The sequence below is a fragment of the Neovison vison genome, chromosome 13 (assembly GCF_020171115.1).
Source record: "Neovison vison isolate M4711 chromosome 13, ASM_NN_V1, whole genome shotgun sequence".
Lineage (NCBI taxonomy): Eukaryota > Metazoa > Chordata > Mammalia > Carnivora > Mustelidae > Neogale > Neogale vison.
Window position 1 is genome coordinate 45494226 of NC_058103.1, and position 25800 is coordinate 45520025.

Below are 25800 nucleotides of genomic sequence, written 5' to 3' on the forward strand. Positions count from 1 at the left end.
ACAAATACCCAGAATTTTAAACAGAAAAGTACTTGTCTCCTAAAATAAATCTGAATTTAAATAGAATTGATTGTGGCTCCGTAGCTCAGGGGTTAGAGCACTGGTCTTGTAAATAGAATTGATTGCATCCCTGTGTTGTAATGTTCGACACTATTGTTTCTATTTATTTCTTAAAAGTCATAGATATGTGAATAGGCAGAAGTCTGGCATTGGTGGGAAAATTGCATCATGATGAACATGAAAATGCCCCCTAGGTTAACTTAATGTAATACTAAAATCGCCTTGAACATATTTTATGCACTTGAAAGATATTTGGAAGGGTCAATGAACAGGGAAGAATATTCCCTCTAGTTTTAGGGTAATAATAGTAGACTGGCCTTAGCAGATATAAAAATGTTATAAAATGACCATTACAAGAAGCTCTCGTTATTAGGTCATCAACAGAAAAAGGGATCAGTTTCCGAGATCTATTACCTCGGAAATAGATTTAAGATAGTGTTAGAACTTGACACCTGACAAATTAGAAGCAACATAGTTGTAGGTACAGGAATTACTGAGAAGTACCACTTGGTTAAATGCATATCATGCAAAAATGATTTAATAGAGTTGTTTAAATCACACTAATTTTTCCAAACATATTAAACATATGTCTAAACATATTAAAGAGTTAATCATGTTTTTAAGTATAGGAAAATTGAATTGCCTATTATCCAACCAATTAAAGAAGCACACACTCACACTCTTTAAGAAATTAAGGGTATCATTAAAGGTAAAGAAACTAGGTTTGATTTGCAAAGGTTTTAAAAAAGTTTACAGCAAAATGTAATACATATAAAAGGCAAAACAATCCATTATGACTAGGACAAGTACTTGATGAATATTTACTATAAAATATAAAAATTATGGCTATAATCCAAAGTTCATATGAAGATTTATAATAGAGTAATTGTAACTGCACAGACACTTTAGACCAGAGCTTAGCAAGCTTTCTCTGCAAGGGGCTGGATAGTAAGTGTTTCAGGCTTTGTGGACCATAGGTCTCTACTCTTGTTGTACAAAAGCAGCCACAGAGAATAGTAAACAACTGCACAAGGCCGTGTCCCAATAAAGCTTTATTTATGAACACAGAAATTTGAATTTCATATGATTTTCACATGTTATAAAATATTCTTCTTTTGATTTTTAAAGACTGAAAATAAATTCTGAACTCTACATAGAAAACTAATGTTATACTATATGTTGGCCAATTGAATTTAAATTAAAAAAAAATACTAAAAATAGAAAAACTATTCTTAGTTCATGGGCTTATACAGCAATAGACCCCAGGCTGGATTTGGCCTGAAGGCAGCAGACTGTCAACTCCTGCTTTTTGCCAGAGTTCCCTGAAAACTTTTCCTTGAAAAAATAGTCTCAAGAGCTTTTATATGAAAAAAGAATGTCGTGACCAAATATACTTGGGAAACCCCGTGAACTATGTTACCCTTTTGGAAATTTACAATGAGCGTTCACATTGTAAAACCCTTGAAAATCTCACAGGGAGAAACGTGCTTCACTTAGGTCAAACATCAACTTATTTAACCATAGTACCCCCCTTTGTCCCACATATCTTCAGCCCTATATGGCTTAGGCCTGACTAGGCCTTTTCCCTGAGGGCACTTCTGGCCTCTTTTCTTCCTCTTAACCAGATGCCAGTCACCCAAGTCTTCCTTAGGTTGTTTAATGACCAAATATATTCGTTCCTGCCTTGAATGTTCTTCTGTCTGCTGTTCACTCTGTCTAAGAGTTTCTGCCTCACGATCTTCACAAGGCTGGCTTTCTTGTTCAATTCCTGACTCCAGTGTCTCCCTCTCAGTGAGGTGTCTCTGACATGCTATTCTAGAACAGCTCGCTCCATCCAGCCTGCTCGGACACAGGATTCAGACTGGGCTCCTCATTGAAAGTTTTAAGAAATTTTCTCTCCGTGTGTGTATGTGTATGTATTATCTTCTCACTGCAAAGAAAGCTCCATGAGTGTGAGAACCTTGCCTCTCTTGTCTTCCTTCGATCATCCTGTCCCTAAATGAAGCATCTGCCACATAAAATACTTGCTATATAGTTTTATCTGAAGAGAGAGAGAGATAAAGTAATAGAAATAGAGACAGGGGAGGGGAAGGAGGGTGAGAGAAAGTATTTCACAGATCAGATTCCACATTTTTGGAAATACTATTTTGTGCAAGAGAAAATACAAATGCTAAATTATCACCATGAAAAAATGGGCCGTGTCACTAGTAGTGACAATGCAAATTAATACCACATAAAGTTTACATTCCAACTCCAATTACTCTAAACAGTTCATGTAATCACACTCATCAATTGCTGATGATTCTCTAAATGGATCCTTTTTTTTTTCCCCTGGACATCCAAGGAAACAGAAATCAGAAGTATAAAATTGTTTATATTCTTTGACACTTTGGGGGACATGCTTCATGTAAATAAAACTGTAGAGGAAAACAGTATTGTTTTCAGCAGGTTGATACCAACACTGCAAAGATTGGAAACAATCTTTCTATGATTGCTAAAAATGACAATAGTGTAAATGACATCAATACTTGGACTTGCTTATTAAGCAACAGTAAATGAGAGGAGCAGAACAGAACATGTATGCCCTCTGATTACACTGATGTAAAATGGGCACCCACCCACTAAACATCGCCAGACAAGAAACTGCAATAAGGCATATTAAATTTCATGTTTGCTGCCGTCTGTTCTCTGTAAAGTTAAAAAGTTGACTGAGAGAGAGAAAGAGATTGGAGCTTGTCTGCACTGAGGAGAGAAAACCAGTTCTGCATGCACATGGCTTCATTTGTCTGAGGTCAAAGAGAGAAGACTTAAATATCCTGAAGTAAGAGCGGCAAACTTATCCTTTTTGTCCTTGCAAGGTAGGCCTGAGCCTGTGTTCCCAAAGGCTTTTCTCAGTTATCTCCCGTAGCAGTGCTCTGGGTCCTTTAAGAAGCAGAAGGTTACTATGCACTACGAGGTATTTGCATTAAATAGGGTACATTGGCATAAATTACATAGAAGACACTAGCTCCTACACCTTGAATTTATTAGCTGTGTCCTGTTGGTTTCAATAGTTAAGAAACATATGCCATTTAAAACTTTTCAAGAGCAAAACCTTTCCCATGCAAAGATTAGGCCCCATATTTACAGGGTGCTCTGGGAATCCCAGTCTAGTAAGGAGTGAAGGCCAAAGTGCCTGCCTGAGCGCTTTGCAACTCAGACAGTTTGATCTGAGATACAAAGATCCGCTGGTATATGCATGAGCTCAGGGGATGAGCCCTGGGCCGAGAGAACTGTTACCTAATTATAGCATCTACAGTGTCCCCCGCGGCCTGCTGAGCCTCAGAGTGTGCTCTGGGAGTGGGCATTTTAAGGATGGTGTGGATTAACTAATGCTTACGATGACTTGTCCAGATTCCTGGGAGAAAAACGCTGTGTAAAAAGCAGAGTGTTAAAGTGTTTAGGAAAATGGCGCTTTTTTTTTTTTTTTTTTTCTTTTTAAGAGTTGACTTGCTAGAAATATCATTCTAAGGATTTATTTTAATTCATTTGAAAGTTTTGGGCAAATTCTTTTCTCATCATACAGGTCAGGCTTAATTTGGAATATAATGAATATCTTTTTTTTTTTTAAGATTTTATTTATTTATTTGACAGACAGAGATCACAAGTAGGCAGAGAGGCAGGCAGAGAGAGAGAGGAGGAAGCAGGCTCCCTGCTGAGCAGAGAGCCCAATGCAGGGTTCAATCCCAGGACCCTGGGATTATGACCTGAGCCAAAGGCAGAGGCTTTAACCCACTGAGCTACCCAGGCGCCCTATAGTGAATATCTTGACAGGATACGAACTTGAAGAATTGAGATAGGACCTGGCTTCATGTACATATAATATCATCATTCTCGTCAATAAATAAATAGAATCAATTGTTCTGTTCATATATGTCATTATGCTACTTCTTTATTGTGTGCAGAGTAAGCAAATATAGCCTCTGCCAGATACCATACTTTATAATCCAGGAATAATTTTTACCAAAGTCTAAAGAAACAGAGTGGATAGCCATGTGTATTCACATATAATTTTCATCTTGGCTTTTAAAAAAATGAAAGCGTGATATAAAAAAATATGTTTGAAGTGCTGCTATCAATCGAAATTTATCATTTCAGGTGATAAATCTGAAAAGTGGTTAAATTATCATTTCAGCTGAGAAATCGATAGTTGGCTAAATACTCGTTCATGTGCTTCCTTTTAAAAAGAATATTTAAACACTGCGGACAGAAAATAAGTAGGTTTAATGTAAAGTTGCAGAGTGGAGACAAATTGCACACAGTATTTGATGTCATTAGCTCACCTACATGACATGAGATTTGGAAACAATTTTTACTAATATTTTCTACTTTTTTTTTTTTAATTTTCTTTGACTAACATATAATGTGTTATTTGCTTCAGGGGTACAGGTCTGCGATTCATCAGTCTTACACAATTCACAGCGCTCACCACAGCACATACCCTCCCCAGGGTCCATAACTCAGGCACCCTCATCCTTCTCATCCCCCTCCCTTCCTGCAAAAGAAACAATTTTTACTTAATAGATTACCTGTAATTTTATTTTATTTTATTATTATTTTTTAAAGATTTTATTTCTTTATTTGACAGACCGAGATCACAAGCAGGCAGAGATGCAGGCAGAGAGAGAGAGAGGGAAGTGGGCTCCCTGCTGAGCAGAGAACCGATGCAGGGCTTAATCCCAGCACCCTGAGATCATGAACTGGGCTGAAGGCAGTGGCTTAACCCACTGAGCCACCCAGGTGCCCAAGATAACCTATAATTTTGAAGACAACATAACATGAGAATATAGGGTGCCTGGTGGCTCAGTCAGTTAAGCATCTGCCTCTGGCTCAGGTCATGATCTCAGGGTCCTGGAATCCAGCCCCACATCAAGGCTCCCTACTCAGCGGGGAGCCTGCTTCTCCCTCTCCTTCTTTCTGCTGTTCCTCCTCCTTGTGCTCTCTTGGTCTTTCTCTGTGTCAAATAAATAAATAAATAAATAAATAAATAAAAAAAAATTTAAAAAACACAAAGTAACATGAGAATAAATTACTAATTGATGAACTTCTGTGGCTTATGAACCTGTGTATGGTGGTGTATGGGACCTAGGGTTAGCAGAGTTCTCAGCTACAGAGCAGCATGACTGATGTTCTAGCAAAAACGATTCCACAGATAAGGTGCCATCATCCTATTTAATTTAGAATAATTGCTTTTTTAATACTTGAGAATGATCCTTTTTTATTATTATTAAAGGGGATGTCTGGAATATCCTTACTATTACACTGTAATTTTCCTGTAACAGATGCTGAACTCAGCAGCTCCAGTTCATTCATTCCTAAGTGTTTCATTAGGCTAAGGGCACTTAGTAGCAGAGCTGCAAGCTACAAAATAAGGAAAGTTGCTCAGGTGCTGGAGACCACAGATATTAAAGATTTCGTGCTGCTTGCGTTTGGTTTGAATGATTTGGTCGTTCTTTATCCTTGTCTCACGTGTGCAAATTATTCTTTTCTTTAAATTGCATTTTTCAGTAGAAAACTGTGCCTGGTCCGTTTGCCCAGGGAAATACGAGGATGTTACAGAGAATTTTTGGTCATCCGTTTATGAAGTCATGAATCGAGAAACCCATTTTGTTGCACTTTAATCTACAATGTTTATGCTTTTCAAAATGAAAGGATAATTTTGAGTATGAAGACTGGAATGCCTCAAAATGAGAGGCCAGTTTATCAAGGGAGCCTATGAAGACAGGGTGGGATGTGTTAGGGGTGAATTTGGAGCAGCCCAAGGGAAAAAAAAGATCAAACCAAGAAGAAAAACTGTAATGGGGTTTGATTTGATGAAGAAAGTGAATTCATAGGCGAACACAATTTGTGTTTAGCCTTAGATTTTACATCTGGTCAAGTGTGAGCAGCAAACTAGAACAGATAATATATATGAGGGCAGAAAATCCAGCTGGCACGAGGAACTTGTGAAAGTTTAAATAATTGATCTGGCAATATTCAGATCTTTAGCGTCTAAGGATTAACACCCTGGGGTCAAAGAAAATTTGGATGAAGTCATCACAAAGTGTAAAAGAAACATTCGGTTCACTGACAAAGATGCCTAAATAAAATAATAAATGTATTTGTAAAAGAAAATTAATCAGCTCGCCAATCTAATATGTGGTATGACTCAAGTCTATCACAAATTGTCTCAAATATAAGGTCTCATAGAGCAAGTGAAATTTGAACTAGACCTAAAAGATTGAGAATTGGATCCCTTCAGAAGTTTCTGACCTGCTGTATCCCATGTGGAGTTTGAGGCCGTTTTCCACCACTGTCCTTGACTTGCACTGCTTTTCCACATGGATTTGTGTCTCCAGGTTCCTCACGGGACAAAATCATACTGAATTATTATGGCAGTCTGCTGTGACTGTGCCACAGAGGGAAAGTAACCGATTTTGTAAACCGATACCTTGACCTTTCCCCTGAGCAGACAATGCTATAACCAACTTAGCTAACTAGTCACAGACCTAAGTAGATGAGCTTAGTTGACTGAGGGGAAGCAATAAATTATGTTTGTATTGACCTTAGTAAACCTTTTAATTCCTTCCCACATGATATAGTTCTCAACAAATTGGGAAAATATGGCCTAGAGTCTCGGTAATTGCACAAGCTCAGATCAATGGCCATGGCCTGTAGCATCAGTTTTATGCCTTGCTGTACTCAGTTTCATCATCTGCAGGGAACGGTGGGGTATTTAAACTCCAGGCCATTCCCTCTCATGGGCCCCAAGAGGATGCTGACCTTTTGTTGCCTACAATGGTGGGAGCGAAGGGACGTGGCCTGCTATCCCATTAGGGAGGAAGCATTGGTCCAGGTATGTTGGGGGTCAGGGCTGAATGTTTTTGTTGCATTTCCCCTAGCAGCAGGTCTCTTGGAATGGCCAGAGGGACCCAATATGCCCCTCACACCATTTGTTTGGCTGCTGGTTGTTATCAACTTGAGTGGAAATCTTCCTGAAGTGTCCTGGGCTTTTGGTCTCTGCCTGCTCACTGCTAAGTTGCTTCTCGATCCCTCTCTTAGTTGCAAAGGGGAACACACGGAACATTTCAATGACTTCCAAGTTGGAAAGTTTATACAATTTGTAGGAAATTCACTCTTCATTCACTCAGTACAGAACTGTTGAGTAACTACTATCATGTGTCACCACTGTGTTGGCAGAAGGCACACTGAATAAGATTCAGCTTTTGCTCTGGAGGAAGTTCCATCTATTTGATGACAATGACATGTATATACACAATGACTGTGTTAGTTTACTAGGGCAGCTGTAAGAAAATACCACATTCTGGGATTAAACAGGAGAAACATATTTTCTCACAGTTCTGGAGACTGGAAGTCCAAGACCAAGGTGTCAACAGGTTCAGCTTCTCCTGGGACCTCTTTTCTTGTTTGTAGATAGCCACTTTTTCCCGCCTTCACACATGGTCTCTCCTCTGCGAGAGACCTCGCGAGAGGAGAGAGAGAGGTCTCTCCTCTCATCCTTGGTGTGTCTTTGTGGGTTTGAATGTCCTCTTCTTACAAGGATACTAGTCAGATTGGGTTAGAGCTCACTTCAAAGGCGTGATTTGAACTCAATCACCTCTTCAAAGCCTTATTTCCAAATACAATTATATTCTTTTTTTTTTTTTTAAGGTTTTATTTATTTGACAGAGAGAGAGACACAGCGAGAGAGGGATCGCAAGCGGTGAGAGTGGGAGAGGGAGAAGCAGGCTTCCTGGTGAGCCTGGAGCCCTATGCGGGGCTCCATCCCAGGACTCCAGGATCATGACCTGAGCTGAAGGTGGACGCTTAACGAAGGTGCCCCCAATACAGTTATCTTCTGAGATACTGAGGGTAAGGGTTTTAAAAGTGAATTTTGGGTGAACACAATGGTGAGATGAGTGTTGACAGGTATGGGAAGTTTTATGTGAACTTAAGGGGTGTCTGGGGACCAGGATGGACATCAATTCTCAATATTACTAGAGCCTGAAGCAGTTGTCTCTGTGGCAATTTGTAAATGGAGTTAGGTCTATGGTTATGATCACTGGGCTAGCATCATGTATAACAAATTCTAAATCTGAGTATCTTTAAGGTGGGACAAACACCTGCCTCTTCCCCACATTTAAAATATTTACTTAGTCCTTAAAGTTATCCAAGTTCACAATCCTTGACTAAATTAATGAGAAACATTTTCCTAACCACGCCATAGTTTGCCAAGCCCTCCAGCCCACATAAAGTCAGTGAACTACATTATTATACACCTGTTGTTAATTTATTTTATTTATTCCTCTCTCTACCTATTTCGTCTCCCAGCCAACGAAGAATCAGAAATGGACTCATTGAGTCACATACCTCTTCAGAACTGCTCCTTTGTCTACTTGAAGATAATAGCCAACATTTTAAAACTACTACTTAATTTCTTAAACCAGACTTCCCCCTGCTACTACAAAACTGAATCTTCTCCATTCTGTTCTAAATTAAAATTACACATGGTTGTGAGAGATGATAACCAAGATCTACCTCATGTTATCCTTCAACATTCAGCTCTGTTGAGAACTGGCAATGTTTCTTGGGATATCTTGGTTAAAAGAGCAGGCAGACAGAATCCGATGGGTTGATTGATTTCCTAGCATCAGGTGGTAAGTTACCACCGTTTCTAATGTGGATGAAATAGATGAGTTTCACTGTAAAGGGAGGAAAGATAAGTGGGCAGGGTATAACCAGATACCCAAAATACGCTATGATCTTGATATTGTTTGTTTTTTCTGTGATGGTTTGGAAATGACATTAAAAAACAACAGGATAAAAATTAAAATATTTTATATAAAATGTAAAAAAGGTGGAGAGATTCAGTAGTAATCAAAGACATGCAAATGAAGCAAATATGAATTATAACATTTGAACTCAGTTTGGCAAAGATTTAAAGACTGATGATCTCTTATATTTGCAAGAATGTGGGAAGATGGGCACTTATACATTATTCATGGGGAATAATTTGTACAATTTACGGAGAGCAGCTTCATACTAAATCTCAAAACATAAAATTCTACTTCTAGGAATTTATCTTTTTTTTTAAAATTTTATTTATTTATTTGACACAGAGAGAGAGAGATCACAAGCAGGTAGAGAGGCAGGCAGAGAGAGAGGAGGAAGCAAGCTCCCCGCTGAGCAGAGAGCCCGATGCGGGGCTCCATCCCAGGACTCTGGGATCATGACCTGAGCCAAAGGCAGAGGCTCAACCCACTGAGCCACCCAGGCACCCCTCTACGAATTTATCTTAAGTGCACCAAATATAAATACACACACACACACACACACACACAAATCATCACAACGTTGGAAATAATGGGTGAGAAAATGACTAGTGACTTGTGTCCATTAATAAAGGGTGGGTAAAAATCATAACTGTCCATTCATACAATGGAACTCTATGTTGCCATTAAAATGAATGAGTCACAACTATATTCACTGGCATGGAAAGATATTTCAAGAGCATATTGTTTAATTTAAAAAGCAATCTGGAAAACAACTATGTAAAACAACTCCATCAATATTGACTTAAATATGTGTGTGTGTGTGTGTGTGTGTGTATTCATGGAGAGATGATATCACAATGTTCAGTAGTATAGTTACAAGGACAACCTCTGGGAAATGAGATATGAGATGTTTTTACTAATTTAGGGGACTCATAAAGACTAAATATTTTCATTGTATGATCTTTATAATTACAAAAAAGTAAATAAAATATTTGGACAAAAATATACTTCTTGGGATCAAGATATTTACAAAACAGTTCGATTTTAATGCCTGACTCTATAAATGGTTGGCCTGCTTGAACATTTTATTGCATTTTTTAAAAGATTTTTTTTTTAAAGAGTTTGTTTGTTTATTTGACAGAGAGGGAGATCACAAGAGACAGAGAAGAAGGCAGAGAGAGAGGGGGAAGCAGACTCCCCGCTGAGCAGAGAGCCGGATGCAGGGCTCCATCTCAGGACCCTGAGATCATGACCTGAGCTGAGGACAGAGGCTTAACCCACTGAGCCACCCAGGTGCCCCTAAAATATATTTTTTTTAATTTTATTTATTTGAGAGAAAGAGAGAGAAGAGTGAGCAAGAGAGAACATGCATGGAGGGGAAGGGGCAGAGGCAGAGGCAGAAGGAGAAGCAGTGTCTCCACTGAGCTGGGAGCCTGATGTGGGGCTTGATCCCAGGACTCTGAGATTATGACTTGAGACAAATGCAGACTCTCAACTGCTTAACCAACCGAGCAACCCAGGTGCCCTCAAATATTTTCTTTTTATTTATAGGTATAATTCTTGTATGCAGAATATTATTGTAGTACACCTTGAACTTCCCTTTTAATAAGCATGAGGTATTCCAACAGTGGCCAGTAAATTAAGAATATGTACGTGTTCATTGAAGACAAGGGTTACGAGCTGAATTATGTCCTCCCAAATTTATATGTTGAGGTAGAATATGACTGTATTTGGAAATAAGATTTGTAAGGACACAATTACATTAAAATAAAGTCATTAAGATGGGTCAACCTAATATAACAGATGTCCTTATAAAAACAGAAAATTTGGACCAAGATATGTATAGAGGAAAGGCAGTGTGGAGACCCAGAGAGAAGGCGGCCGTGTACAAGCCAAGGAAAGAGGTCTTGGAAGGAAACAACCCCACTGAAACCTTGATCTCCAACTTCTAGTCTCCGGATTCCTGAGAAGATAAATTTCTGTGTTTAAGCTATGTAGTCTGTGGTGACCCTTTTTAAATGGCACACCTAGAAAACTCATATAATAAGTAAACCTATCTCATCTGTAATCCCTATTGAAAGTCTTATTTTTGTTCTGTAATATTTCCAAGTCACTTACACACATTTGAAATGAATGGTGTTAAACGGATTTTATTAAACTGCCCAAATGAGTTAAAAAAAAAAAAGTACGCATCAACTTCAAACTCTTGCACCTGAAAAAAAGTTATCTAAAGTAGAAATATAAATATAACACCAAAGAAATGAAATTATACCACCCTTAGATAAGGCTGGATTTGGCAAAGAAATTTATATACATAGGTGTGGAGTTGTTCTGCAAGTTCAATTAGATAAAAATATTTAGAGTAGAAATATGATTTTAATCAAGGCTATATCTTGTAAAATTAAAGAACCTACTTACCGTTTTATCCCACTTATTGTTTTTATGTATATGGTTTTCATAGAAAATCATGTGGGGGAGGAAAACGTCACAATCCAGAGAATTTAAAAAATGGGAGGGAGAATTTAAAGTGAATTTAAAAGGAAGAAAGTAAATTATTTCATTTAAAATATTCTTGAATTGGAGGGGTTTTAAAAGCTTGTTAGTGACAAATGAAGTCCAAAATAGTAATTTTTGTTTAGCAATAGTCTAAAGATGTTTAATAAATCTTTAAAGTTATTTTTTTTAACGTAAAGGCATATTTGTAAATGAAGGGTTTAATTTTACCAAAGGTATGGTAGCTACTTAATGGTTACAGAGTATGAAATCCTCTGGAAAAAAGCTACTTTTAGTTAACATATGTTGGATCTTGTGTATTTACAGGAAATGTTTCCATTTAAGACCATTGATACATTAATAGTTTCCAGGCATGGTTTATGAGGTTTATGACGGTCTAAGTTTGTATTCTTTTGAACAACTAGAAAAGGATGTTTTTAAAGTAAGCACTTAGATTTGCCTGGATCTCATTTATAAAGCAAGGGTCTTAACTCCGAATGTCTCTGAAATCAAACTGTGCCCCGAAGTAGTGAATTCCCCAGTGGGATGACCACAACGTCTCCCATTCAGTTTCTCTTTACCATCAAATCCTTGTGTTTTCTTTCTGGAAAGGTAGTGCAGCAGGGAATGGAAGTTGTCCCTCCAGATTCCAGCTTTTTTTATGGATATTCTCTGATTTTACTGTTTCTACTTTCTTGGAGAAGTTGTTAATCATAAGTCATTTATTATAGTGCTGCTTGAAAACTCTGTGCTCACTTTGACACTGGGATTTGGCTGCTATCTTTTAGTGGCATTAGGAGGTCTCTAAGAATGGGGAACTGATTTGGTGGAAAATATGAATGTTTTTTCAGGAACAGGTAGAGTATCAGTGACCTTAATCATTTTGTCTTCCTGTGCTTAATGAAACACCCTAGTGGTCACTTGAAACCCTTTGGATGCTGTGTGCCCCCTCCTTGGGGGAGAGGATCTAACTCTTCTCCTCTCCAGATCTCTCTCAACCACATTGGTGGTTCTTAATAACACCTCTTGTAGAACCTCTTGAAGAAGAACCATGGCCCTATGTCCACCCCCACCCCCCCATCTCTGCATCTCTCTCTCTTCCTTTCTCTAGGTGAGCTCATCCTCTCCTGGCTTCCATATGCTGATGACTTCCAAAATTAAATCTTCATCTCAGAGCTTGCCTTTGATTCCAGATCACTGCATACAAACACATTTTCCTCCTCCTCCCCCTCCCCCTCCTCCCCTCCCCTTCTCCCTCCTCCTCCTCCTCCTCTCTCTCTCCCTCTCCCTCTTCCCCTTCCCCTTCCCCTTCCCCTCCTCCTCCTCCTCCTCCTCCTTCTTCTCCTTAATATAAATGCATTCTTGGGTGGCTCAGGGGCATTTCATAAAATCATCCTAAATGAGAATCATGATTTATTTCTCCAAATCTGCTCTCCTCCTGTTTTTCCATTTCAATAAGTGATATTGTCCTCTGTATAAATCAGAAAACCAGACGTTCTCCTTGACTCCTTCTCCTTCATCTCTTACACCCCACGAAGCACCAAGTCTTGCCAAACCTGCCTCCTAAACACACAATGGCCGAAAAGCAACCTTTTTTTTTTTTTTCTTAACTGCAACAAAAAGGCAACTGTAAATGATTCAACCCAACACATGTTCGCTGGGTTCACTTTTCTCCATTTCAGTGACAACATCCTGGTCCAAGTGCTGGTTCTTCAGATGGCTGAAGTCCCTCTCTTACTGCCCTTCCTGTATCTGTCTTTGTCCCTTCTTCCATTATTTATACTGTCTCTAGACTTACCTTTTTTTTTTTTTTCCTAATACAGATCTTATTACATCATACCATCACTTAAAATCCTCAGTAAGTTTTCAGTGTGCTTTGAAGTAGGTTTAAAGTCTTAACTGGCTTGGAAAACCATATATCATCTGGTCCCTTTCCTCTCTGCACCTTATTCCTTATTCTAAGCAATTCCTTACCCTTCCTTCTCTGATAGCATCTCACTGGACTTCCTCGAGTAACTTTTGATTTAGGGACTTTGGACGGATAATTTTCTTGGCCTGGTATGCTTTTCACTAATTATCTTGTTTGGGTAGCTCCTGTGAATTTGTCATATCTCACTCTAAACACCACTTGTCCTGGAAGTTTTGCCTGATGCTCCCCACAGTTTAAGGGCCCCTATTATATATCTCCAGACTCTCAATTATAGTGCAAACCATTGTTGTTATTCATTCTGTAAAATGTTGTGCCATCATTTACCTGATCACTTTCTGTTAGACTAAGACTCCATGAAAACAGACACTATATTCATCTCATTTTCTGCATATCCTTGCCTTTCAACATGGTGTCTTAAATTTGATAAATCCCCAATGTATGTGCATTGAATACAAGGATAAAATGGGAGTTAAGACCCAAATGTAAAAAGCAAATACCAGAAAGTATTTTACAGGTGTCAGAGTAGAGATGTAGACAAAGCATGGTGAAGACTGGGAGAGAAAGAGAGATTGTCCTGGGTTTTTCATGGAGAATTTCACACAGAAGGTGATATTGGTCTTGGCCCTTTGCAGGTAGTGGGGATTTTTTCTGGGATAAAGAATGGCATCATATACAGAGGGAAAAGCAGGAGCAAAGACATAAAGGTAGAAAAAGATAAGTCAGCTTGAGGATTAGCAAGAGATCCAATGGACATTAGCATAGGGTAGATGCTGGGGAAGTAGTAGGTAAGAAGGCTAGCACATAGATAGGAGAGGGAAACAAAGGATGGAGAGCCTATGGTGTTTAAACTTGTCATTTTCAGCCACAATCCCAGCAATGGTCTGAGAGAATTGACCTGGCTTTTGTGTGCAGGGAGTTTAGAGCACCCAAAACCCCTTGGAAAGATTACAGTAAATTTTGTGAGAGATAATGGGGAACCAGAACTCAGGTTGTCCCATTGGGTACGAAAGGAAAGCTGGACCTGAGGCTATGATACAGGAGGGGCACTGCTAGGTCTTTGATGCCTGGTTCCAGGCAATGGCAACATAAAGAGACCAAGCCCAAGTACTAGAAGAAAGGCAGTGTCTTGGCCCACAATCTCAGAGGAGCCACTAGTTAGAATTTAAGGGGGAACTGATAATTGCTTCAAGTGTCCTTTCTGCAGATGCTGCAAGAATTCATTCTTTAGAGAAATTCATTCCCCAAGATTCCCTACTTTCTCTCCAGTATCCACCTGTTGGCACATTCCTACTCATTAGTAGTTGTTGAAGTGGTTTTAAGCTGATTTCTATACCGGCAATTTAAAAAAAAAAATTTAAAAAAATATATAGTTACATTTAAAAAATTCTTTTTTTTTTTTTTTCCCAGATGGTAGTTATGGCTCAATCTACTTCACAGGTACGCGGGAGGCTTGCAAATGACTATTTCACATTTACTGTGTAAACTAGTGACTCAGTATGTTTCTTTAGAACCAGATATGTGTGGTTTTGCTTCACTTGAGGAATTCAGTAAAGAACATACTTCATGTCAGCAGAAACTCTCATAAATCTCTATAGAGAAGGACGTGAGTAAAACCTTCTATAATCACAAGGCTGCGTGGAATCCATTTCCTTTTCTTTATGTAGCCGCTTTAGATTTTTCTCACATACCTCAGAAAAAGCTTATTCCTGCCTATGAGGTGCTTTTGATAAGGGGCATCATTGTCATCTTTGTCTTGAGTTTACTCTTCAAGATTAAAAAAATGATTGAAGGAGAAAGTAAAATTTGAAAGGTGGTTATTTCGCTTTGTATGCATTTTCCCTCCAGACCTGTGCTCCAGGGGGAGCTTGCCAGAAAAAACAAATAGGGTAGTTTCTTTTGAACAATGGCTGAGCTTCTGTATCTGGGCCTTTGCATATAAACTGTGTGTCTTGGGATAGAAAGTCTTCCAGAAGCACAAAAACATGGAGCCAAGAAGTAGGGAAGAGAGATACTTACCTTGTAGGTGTAAAAGAACACATTTACATGATGACTATTTCAACCTGTATATTAAGCTTTCACATTTTCAGGGTTAAAAAAAATTTTTTTTCCATAAATTTCATCTTCTGACTATGCAGGTTTTGACTCAGAGAAATCCAGATTATCGAGATTAATGCTGATAAATGGTAGGAGGAAGTCCCAGATAGAAAGATTTCTGCAGAAGACACCTGCCCAGCTTGGCATAATGAGCTCAGCGGCCTGGCAGGAGCTTTACGGGAATACTTGGGTTGAATTGATGACCTTTCGTGGCATTTGTGGCATGGAAAAACATATATTTTTCTTCTGAAAGGAACACTGTATGTGGCATTCTGTTGTCTCCCGGCCTTTCTTAGGGAACGAGGAGGAGATTCTTGGATGTGCGTGATGTTAGAAACAAATTTAGAACTTTTAAAGCTCCCATTCTGTGTGCCATATTACAAAATCTCCCTAGGAAACTGATGGATTCTTTATCTAAATTTCTACTTGAAATGCAAAACATGTCATGTTGTCACAGGAATATTTACTTAACATTAGTCTTTAAAAACATGTTTTTGTTTCATTTCCTAAAATAAAACCTAAATAAGTCCTATAAAACCTAAATAAGTCCTTCATGCATGTGTGTGTGTGTGTGCGTGTGTGTACACATGCACATGCTCTAACCTCTGAAATTTGTCTTATTTTGTTTGACTTTAGAAGACTTTTGAGGCCATTTGTCATGCCTGGTGATCAGTGGACGGGGACCACGTGCCCCTGAGCGCAGAGGTTTTGGAACTGAGATTGTCACCCTTGGTTTAATAACAGCCTGAGCGCTCCCCCTGGCCAGGTATTTTAATATTTCCTTTGGTGAGTAGAACTAGAAAGCATTGTTCTTTTAATTTATAGATGACACTTTCTTGGAAGGAAAAACTAACAGTGTATGTCTGAGATCAGAATTAGACTTCGGATCGACTTTGAAAGGACCTGAGGAACGAGAGTCGAGCTTTGCTCGATTCTGTGGCAAACACACTCCCTAGTTCTCAGAGCAGCAGGCCCCCGCCCCGCAGCCCCTCCCCGCTTCTGCTTCCACTCCAACCTGACTGCCTCCCAGGGCAGTGCAGCTGCTCCTGCGGCCCTGATTACTGCCCACTTTTCTTTGCACACTCATAGCAAGACAGGTTCCTCTGAGGTCATCAGGATCCACAGTCTTCCACTGACCTCCATCTTCTGACCACTTTCCTCTCACCTTCCACTGACAGTCGATGATGTCTTTGGTGGGTTTCATCTTCATTCTTTCAACACATACTTATTTTTCTCCCTCTCCCCTGTCATGATGGAGATGTTCGTCCTCCTACCTAAATAAAGTCGATCCTAAGGGTGAGCTCTGGATCCCATTTTTTCCGGACTCCTTGTGGTCCTCTGATTTTATCTGCTTACCAGCTCTTGGCTTTTTTTTTTTTTCCCCCCTCTATCTCCAGCTTCCCTGCTTGTCTTAATTTATGTCACCCCAATCTCTCAGCACCCCTAATTTGTGTCTCTGCACATAGCATTGCCTTTTCCAGACCATCCTTCTTCATGAATCCTGTGAGTTTTCCAAAACATCAACCTGTTTCACGTACCCCCTTTCTTTTCTTCCACCCTGGGCTCCCCTGGGTTATTAGAATAAGACCCAAACTTCCCTGCACACGTGCACGACATTCAGGGCTCTGGCCTTTGCTGAGCTCTAGGAGGAGATGACAGATCTCTCTGCAAACTAAACAGTGATTTGGAATCCTGAAGTCTTTTATGTTAAACTCTATTTTTTAAAGAGACGATTTCTAGCACATACGTAGCCTCACGTTAAAGGGTCGAGAGAGAATTTTGGAGTTTAGAAAACTTGGGCTTTTCTTTACAGGCAAATACTGTTTCTGACATTCACACAGTATCTAAAAACCACACACTTTTTTTTTTTTTTTTAAGATGTCCGTGATCCATGTTGGGGAAATTTCTTGCGTGCAGAAGATGTGTTTCATAGGAGAGATCGATTGGTAATTTAAAAGCCACTAGTTCTAGCAACAGGAAGTTGCCTGTATGAGGTATGCACGTGGGTGATCTCTGCTTACTTCCTAAGCTGTGAGACGGCAACAAGACCATTATACCACCTCCACGAGTGTTTGTGAAGCAGAACTCATAAAAGTAACAGGCTACGTTATAGGATATTAAGATGCCTTACAAATAATCTTTTTCCTTAATAGTGCATGATGATTTATGGGTCCTTTGGAATTGCTTTTAATCCCTGAGGTTAGTCCTTATGTAATTGAAACAAGAATAATCAGATACAAGGTGGTGATATTTCCTGCTTCTCAGGGTATGTAATGTGATATAAGATGCCAGGGAAAACCATGACATTGAAAAGAAAATCGGCTAATATTTAGCATTTATGACTGTCATTTTGCTTTCACAACTCTTTCCAAACCTCAACTAATTAATTTATGCGCATCTCAAAGGAAGGTGATGATTATCTGTTTTACAGGTGGGAAGAAACTGATTTAGTTGTTAAAAGCCTTGCCCAAGGCCACAGAGGAGGGGGATGTTCTGGTCCTGGCCTAAAAACCGGGCACTCCTGAAGTCCATTTCTGTGGCTTCACACACTCTTTCAAAGGTGCCTCTGCTCTCCTCTGCAGCAGCTTTGATTGTAGAGTCAATGAATCTTTGACATTGACCTTCGATAGCTAGAAAGTTGAAGCTGATAAGTTTTGTGATTGTTGTGGACTTCATGGGTTCCCAGAAAACCTGAGTTCATGGAACCTTAGTTTTTTTGGGGTGTGTGTGTGCATTTTTAGAGCGAACAGAAGGGACCTGCCTGGGGAATACGTTCAAACACGATACACCAGGAAATGCTTCTTCTCCTACATGTGAGTGAGCGGTAACTCATGGGTTGCATAGCTTCCAGTAAGGACATTAAGTATTTAGTGTTAAATGTTCAAGGCAAGGGCACTTGCCCTACCTAGTGCAAGGGGATGAATCATAAACTTCTAGAGGGCAGAGATGAGGGTGTAATTCCTTTGTACCTGCAAACTGAGGATGACGGGTTAGACAGGTTGTTCCAAATGCTCTTTGAAAAGGGACTGTCAGAGGTCTTAGATTGCTGGCATTCCTCAATTTACATAACACACATATCCCCTCCAGTTTCTCTAAATGGGTCATATTTTCAAAGCTCCAGGAAATTTTGCCTTTTAAAGGATCCTTGTTTTGAATCCATTTGCAAGTGAACTAAACCATTGTGATAGAGCCGATTGCTTCTGAATTAATCTCTCGTGCCGATTTGGCTCTTCAAGTAAGTGAATTTTTAAAAGCCGAGCCTTTCTGTGACCTTGTCACAAAATGCAGCAAGGATACCACTCTACCGTGGAAGGCAGCAGGGCCCCTGGAAGAACAGGACTTTACAGAGGTCTCCAGGTTGCACTAGAAATGTTGTCAGTTAAAACGGAGTGACCGAGGGCAAGTTTTCTTTGGTAAGTTTTCCAAAGAATTGAATGGTTTTATACAGAGAATTTTACCTTGGTCAAGGAACACTGACAGCTTCAAAGCAGTCGCAAGGTAGTTTGCACAGAGCTCTCGTATTTTCTTAATATTTGCACCGTGTTCCATAGCTTAGACTGACCACAGCTTGCCTGCTTGCTCACTTATTCATCCATCTATCCATTCATTCATTCGTTCATTCATCCATTCTTCTATGTATCAGAATGCATTACCCTTTTCCCATTTTTTTTAAACAAATGATCTTGCAAAGAACATCTTTATAATAAGTGTTGATGTATTCCTGTTATTTATGTAGGTCTAAAAGTGTGGTGACTAGGTATGTGTGTTTTTAATTCCACAGATTCTGAAATTGAGTACAAAAAGGCTGCAACACTTTATAGTCCCATGAACGCTTTGTCAGAGGATAGGTATCCTGACACTATACCTTATACTGGGTATTGCCGAATGTTCTCGTTTAATCTGTTACATGGGAAAAAAAGTCTTCAATGGTGTTTTTAATCATGGGTGAGCTTAATAAGCAGATGGTACATGTGTACTAGAGTAACAATTTTGTTTCTGGCTGATTGGGAAGGAATAAAAATCAGGCATGCAACTTAATCCGACCCTGAGGCTGGGAACTTCCTTGATATTCTCCTTTGTTATAATGGTTACAGTAACCGGCAAGACGCTGACCTGACTTACCTGCTCCCAGCGCATTGGAAAAATATGAAAAAGCAGGTGCAAGCTGTTCCTGTATGGTCTCTAACTTTATTAAGACTTCTGATTATTAGACGAGCATTATTATCGGTTCTGGGAACTGTAATGGGTGAAAATGCTTTTAAGCGAAGCCCAAGAAAGAACTGAATTTGAAGGAATATGAGACTAGGATTTTAAGAAGAACAACTTTATGGCCCTGCATGCTGACTTTCAGCTGGAGAATCATTCTCGTTGCCATGACATTTTGACTGTTAGAGTTGGTAGTAGTTATGGACTTAATCACTTTAATTCGTGGTTTGAACAGCCCACAAAAATTTGGCCTATAGCCTTTTAAAGAAAATGACCCTTTAAATGTGTTATTGTTGAAAAAACAATCATCTCTGTAGAAAAACATTAAATCTGATAACAAGTCTTGAAGAAGGCTTTTCCTGTCAGTCTCTCTCTCCCCCGCACCCCTTCTCTTCTTCACTCCTTTTCTTCTCTCCTATCAGTCAATTCTACTTCTTCCTTATCATTGTAAGAAGCATTTTTCAGGTCTAACCTTGTCTAATCAGGAAAAAGAGGGGAAAGACCAGAATGTAAGAGCAGCCTATATGTTTTTTTTTTTTAAAAGCCACTGTAGTTTCATTTAAAAAATTTTTTTTAAGTTTTTATTTATTTGAGTAATCTCTATACCCAACATGGGGCTCGAACTCACATCCCCGAGATCAAGAGTTGCATTCTCCTCTGACTGAACCAGCTAAGCACCCCAAAAGAGCAACTTTTTTTAACCTACAAAAAAATGATTGCAATTTAAAAAAATTTAAGGTGTTTTTTTTTTTTCCCTGATATTTTCTTCTAAATGTAGCACAGTTTCTCAAACATGGAGCACTATTTGGCTAACCTTGTGGAAGTGGGATTAAGCAGAAATACAAATAGGAGGAGAATTTGTGTCTCTTGAAAGAACCAGAACACTGTTGCCAAAGGTAGTGTCTGTCTTTTAAAATACTCCAACTAGTATTTCAAATCTTGTTTTGAAGAAGGGTCTAGTCAAAGCTTACCTTCATAATCAGAACAAGAATATGTAGTGCTTAAAGTTAAGACAATGGAGCTAGCCCTCTCCTATCACTTAGATAATTTTGATTAGGGTCATTTGGTGGGGGAGATGATGGTGGAGGACATATGTGGGACAATGGAAAAGGACAAAGGGTCAGCCAAGGTGGGATGACTTGATGTGCTAGGTGAGGGTAGCCTAGCCATGAAAAATAGTGTGGCCAAGAAGATATTTAGGAACAGAGGAAGGTTGTTATCATTTTTTATAATTTTTTATACATAAAATTAAAAAAAATATATAGAATTTTTTGGGTAACTTTAATAATTTTAAATTATATATTATTCACAAATTTATGACTTAAATCTCCTTCATTTTATTAAAACTTCAGTAAAATCTGCCTACCCATAAAAACTTCATGTAAGGGTGTTTATTTTAAAAGTTATTATTATGGGTGCCTGGGTGACTCAATGGGTTAAGTGTCCAACTCTTGATTTCAGCTCAGGTCATGATCTCAGGGTTGTGAGATCGAGCCCAGCAAGGAGCACTCAGTGGCAAGTCTGCTTGGGATTCTCTCTCTCTCTCTCTCTGCTCCTCCCTTCCCTTGTGCATACTCTTCTGCTCGTTCTCTCTCTCTCTCTCAATATCGCTCTCTCTCAAATAAATACATAAATTTTCCAAAAATTTATTACTCTTCTATTGGAAATTCAGGGAAGAGTCTGAGTTGGCTGAGTCAATGTTTTGTAGAGGAGAGACAATGTGCATATGTTATCTAAATGATTCATAGATTGAATTAATCATTGGAAGCAGGAGCTAGAAGTCAGAGATTACCCAAGAATGTAGCTCTTGAACCTCTCTAACCATCCCCCTCCCTCATCACTCCACTTCCTGAAATCATCTGGGAGTTGTAGAAATCACTGGGTGAGGGAAGAAGGAAAAGCAAGGGATTTTCTGCAAAATGGGGAATGTTCTGTTCAAACGGATCCTAACACAACATTAAAAGGTATTATCTGTAAGGAGGCAGACAGCCAAATTCCACAATTCCACCTTGCAGTTAAGGAGAGGTGTTCGTCATAGAGAAAAGAGCTCTGTTTCCATGCTCTGGGTCCAAGACCAGATAGAACTTGGGAAGATACAAAGCAGTGGAGATATGTATCAGGTCTTAAAACGTATGTATCTATTAAGGATGTAATCAGTTAAGTGAGCCCAAGAAGTATGTAAGGTGATGTTCATTGAAGGAATTTTTATAAGATAAAATTGTAAAGAACTCCTTATTTGGCAGATGACACGATTATCTACACAGATAATTAAAAGGACTCTAGAAAACCAGATACTACTGAAATTCATGTGAGTGTAGCAAGGTTGAACAGTATCAATCCACAAAAGTTAACTGTATTTCTATACAGTAGCAATAAATAATTAGAAATCAGAATTTAAAAATGAGTGTCATTTAAAATAGCACTAGAAACATGAAATATCATACTTTGGTAGAAATCTAACAAAATAGTGCAGGATCTGTATGTTGAAAGGTACAAAACATACTGAAAGAAAGATGACCTAAATAAACGGAGAGATATCATATTCATGAACTGAAAACTTCATACTGTGAAAATGAAAATTGTTCCCAAGCTGACCTATAGATTTAAAACAGTATCATTCAAAATCCCAGTGGGATTTTTTTTTTTTTTTTGGAGAAATATACATGCTGAATTAAACTTTATATAGAAAGTCAAAAGAGCTAGAATTTTGAAGGAAAAAAAAAACAGTGCAATTTGAAGAAAGAATAAAGCTAGAAGACTCCTACTATCTGAGTTCAAGGTTTATCATAAAGCTGCAGTAATTATACAGCGTGGTATTGGTGAAAGGACAAACATATAAATAAAGGGAGCAAAACAGAGATTTCAGAACATTGAAAAAATAAAATAAAGTTTAAATTTTTAAAAAAGCAACAACAAAAAAAACCAACAAAAACCCCAGAGATTTCAGAAATAGGTCTCCCAGAATAGACTCATATATGGTCAACTGATTTTTCAAAAAAAATTTTTGAGATAATTATAGATTCACATGCAGTCTTAAGAAATGACACAGAGAGGGCGCCTGGGTGGCTCAGTGGGTTAAGCCTCTGCCTTCAGCTCAGGTCATGATCTCAGGGGTCCTGGGATTGAGCCCTGCAGAGAGCCCGATGCAGGGAGCCTGCTTCCCTCTCTTTCTCTGTCTGCCTCACTGCCTACTTGAGACCTCTCTCCCTCTGTCAAATAAATAAATAAAATATTAAAAAAAGAAAAGAAAAGAAATGACACAGAGAAGTCCCACTCTCTCATTATTCAGTTTCCCTCCATAATAATATACTGCAAAACTGTGGTGTAACGTCCCTCATTCCCTTACTCCGAGTCAATCCATCCATCTTGTTCAGATTTCCCTGTTTGCACTTACTCATGCCTATGTTTAGGTCTGTGCAGTTATATCACATGTGTAGGTTCATGTATCTACCTCCACAGTCGAAGGACCTACAATATACAGATCTATCCCTACAACGGGATCCTTTTGTAACCACACCGATTTCTCCCTCTCACTCTTATCCTTAACTCCTGGCAACCACTATCTGTTCACCCTCTTTATAATTTGGTCATTTCAAAAATGTCATGTAAACGCAATCACATAACATCTAACATCTTAGGGCTGTTTTTTTAATTCTGTGGAGAGTCACCCAAGTCGCTTTGTGCTTTGTGTATGAGTACTTTGTTCCTTTTTGTTGCTGAGTACTAGTCCTTTTCAGATACATGATGTGCAAATATGTACTCCCAATCTGTAGGACTTTCATCCTCTTAACAGAGTTTTTTTGCATAACAAAAGTATGTTTTGATGAAGTCCAGTTTTTTTGTTTTTAAAATTAAGCTTTGGCAGTCCAATCTAAGAACTTTCTGCCTATCCCTAACTCACAAAGGTTTTCTTCTAGGTTTTTTCACAAAATTCTATAGTTTTAAATTCTATGTTTGAATTTGTGATTCATTTTGAGTTAATATTTTGTAATATATGAGGTTCATATTCAATTATTATTATTATAATTTGCCTAGGCATGTTTAATTGTTCCAGCATTGTTTGTTGAAAAGGTGCCAAATGATTTTTGATAAAGATGCATATTCCATTCAATGGAGAAAGGATTATATTTTGAATAAATGATGCAGAGACGATTAGACATCCATGGCAAAAATATGAATCTCAGCCCATACCTCACAGATCATATAAAAATTTAGCTCAAATTTTAGATTTAAATGTGAATTCTATAGCTATATAACTTCTGGAATAAAATGAGAAAATTTTTGTGACCTGTGTTAGGCACAGATTTGAAAAAGCCCTCTCATAAACCAAAAATGTTGATGAAGTAGACTTCATTTTAATCTTCTGATCTTTGAAGCTGTTAATAAAGTAAAAAGACAAGCCACACACTGCAGAAGGTATTTATAAAACCCATATGTGACCAAAAAACTTGTGTCCAGCTTACATAAATAACTTCCACGACTCAGTTATAAGTACACAAAAATCTAATAAGAAAATGGGCAAAGGATTTGAGCAGACACTTCGCCAAAGAAAGTCAGATGGCAAATAAGCACAGGAAAATGTAGCCAACATCTTTTGTCATGAGAGAAATGCAAATTAAAACCACAAGGAGATACCATTTCACATGTACTTGAATTGACTAAAAGAAAATAGAACAACAATAACCAAAGATACCAAATACTCACAACATTGTGCAGCCACTGAAACTCATACGCTGTTGGTAGAAATGCAAATTGGCACAGCACCTCTGGAAAATGTTTAGTGGTCTCTCACAAAGTTAAACATATATTTACCACATGAGCCAATAATCCTTCTCCTGCATATTGACCCAGGAAAAATGAAAACTGCATGCAAATATTCACTGCTTTTTTCTCCATACTCACCTGAACCTGAGAATAACTCAAATGTCCTTATGGACATTTTAACCTAAAGGTTAAAACTGGTAGATAGATAAACTGTGGTATATCCATACAATAGGTATTGTTCAGCAATTAAAAAAAAGAAATCAATGGTATATGCAAAACCATGGATAAATCTCAAATGCATTATGCTGAGTGAAAGATGGCTGACTCAGGAGCCTACATAGCATGTACTTCCATTTATATGATGTTCTGGAAAAGGCACAATTATAGGAACAGAAGAGACCAGTGATTGATAGAGGCTCGGGATGGAGGGAAAGTTGAGCAAAGGAGCAGCAAGGGAGAATTCTGGGAGGTAATGACTCTTTCCTGTATCCTCATTGTGGTGAATGAGGATCAACGGAGAGTGAACTTTATCATGTATGAATAAAGAGTGTGGGATGCCTAGGTGGCTCAGCTGGTTAAATGTCGGACTTGATTTTGGATCAGGTCATGATCTCAGGGTGGTAAGATCGAGCCCCACATCAGGCTCCAGACCTTGGTCTGGTCTTGGGGACCAGAGCCAGCAAAGCAGTCTTCTCCAATCTGAGAAGCATGTGAGCTGCCACTTGGTCGATGCCTTCAATGCAGAGCAGGCTAATCCCTGGGTAGACACCTGTCAGGGCATCCGTGGGAACGGGCACATATAGGCAGATACTGTCTCTCCAGGAGCTTGATTTCCAACATGGGAGCTACCTTCCTTAGCCAGCCCTCTAATAACCAGTGTGTTGATATTTGTCCTCCAATCTAGCTTCCTTTCTGGCTCCCTCTGGTACTTAGAGTTCCCTCATGGTTCCACCTTTTACCTTGAGCCCAAATAGCACATTCTTTTGGCTTTCCCTGCTTCATTGCACCTTTGTGTATGCAAGACTTTCCTCCAAGTTCATCAAGTTTCCTTCTGGGCATCTCCTTGATTGTTCTAGCTGCTGTTCTCTCTGGCCTCTGGCTGATCCATTTCTCACAAGCCTCCCTGTTTCTGGGTCAGTACTCTCCATCCCTGTCTCTCTCTGCTGTCTCTTCCTTTCTCTCTTTCCCTTATCTCCTGTTTCCTTTCTACCATCTGTATTCCACAGAGAGGTTTGGGGGTCGGTTCTTCCTCACACCCCGCATAGCTAAAAATATTTGTGATGACTCTACAGCTGGCACCAAATGTCTATGCAAATATTGCTCATGAATATCAATGGTCATGTGTGAAGATTAGAAAAGAATGTTCTTGGATTAACTTTGTAGTGTCTATTTTATACACAGAAAGGGACAGCATATGTAGTGGTCAGGAGTGAAGACTCTGGGGCTCAAGTAATCCAGATT